This window comes from Penaeus monodon, chromosome 29 (genome assembly GCF_015228065.2).
Source record: "Penaeus monodon isolate SGIC_2016 chromosome 29, NSTDA_Pmon_1, whole genome shotgun sequence".
Lineage (NCBI taxonomy): Eukaryota > Metazoa > Arthropoda > Malacostraca > Decapoda > Penaeidae > Penaeus > Penaeus monodon.
This window is the reverse complement of record NC_051414.1, coordinates 13,820,279-13,820,716: the sequence shown is the minus strand read 5'-3', so window position 1 is coordinate 13,820,716 and position 438 is coordinate 13,820,279. Positions and strand designations below refer to the sequence as shown.

The following is a 438-nucleotide window of genomic DNA, read 5'->3' as shown; positions in this document are numbered from 1 at the left end:
ACATTTTATTTCGTTAAATGGTTACAGAAATAAAATCATTACTTGCAACGTGTTGTTTATGCTGTATAAATCAACTGGACGTTAGCGAGAAAGGCAAGGATAAGAATGAATAATGAACTAGTCAGATTTATTCGTATATTTCGTCCTTTGTCGAAATGAAGTCGCATTATTCGAGTCCTGAGAAAAGTATAAGTGAGAAGGAACAACTATAAAAGGAAAGGGTTTCGATCCCAATTCCTGTATGGAAGACGACTGAATTCCAATAAGGTGACAAAATCGAATCGCTCACAACATTCCTTGCGAAATCATTCCTTGCAGAACGCATTGGTTGAGTGAGTTTGGAGGCGGGAGTTGAGTGTATGTTCTTGTGTTTCTGGGTTTGTTGTGGCTTGGAGTTTGGGAGTTAGGACTGACTTCGCGTTTCGAGAGAGGATTGGT

General features: G+C 39.3%; 1 protein-coding gene across 1 annotated transcript in view; it reads right to left on the bottom strand.

The window, feature by feature from the left end:
- LOC119591754 (peptidyl-alpha-hydroxyglycine alpha-amidating lyase 2-like) overlaps positions 1 to 438 on the bottom strand; it is a 13,265-nt gene that overhangs the window by 3,144 nt on the left and 9,683 nt on the right.